A 236-nucleotide genomic window follows, 5' to 3' on the forward strand; every position below is an offset into this window, starting at 1 on the left:
TCAAGGAATCCAAGATAGGACTTTTCACTCATGATTATTAGTTATTTAGGATGAAAGAAATGAAACCATAAATCAAATGTATGAGAGATTCACACATATAGTTAGAGGATTAAATGCTTTAGGAAAAAACTTCTCAAATGCTCAAATAGTCAAAAAAATACTTTATAGTGTTCCTAAGTCATGGAGACCAAAAATGACAGCCATAAAGGAAGTAAGAAACCTAAATGATTTCAAGC

This window comes from Theobroma umbraticum, unplaced genomic scaffold, assembly GCF_002168275.2.
Source record: "Theobroma umbraticum cultivar Fairchild unplaced genomic scaffold, ASM216827v3 scaffold_84.0, whole genome shotgun sequence".
NCBI lineage: Eukaryota > Viridiplantae > Streptophyta > Magnoliopsida > Malvales > Malvaceae > Theobroma > Theobroma umbraticum.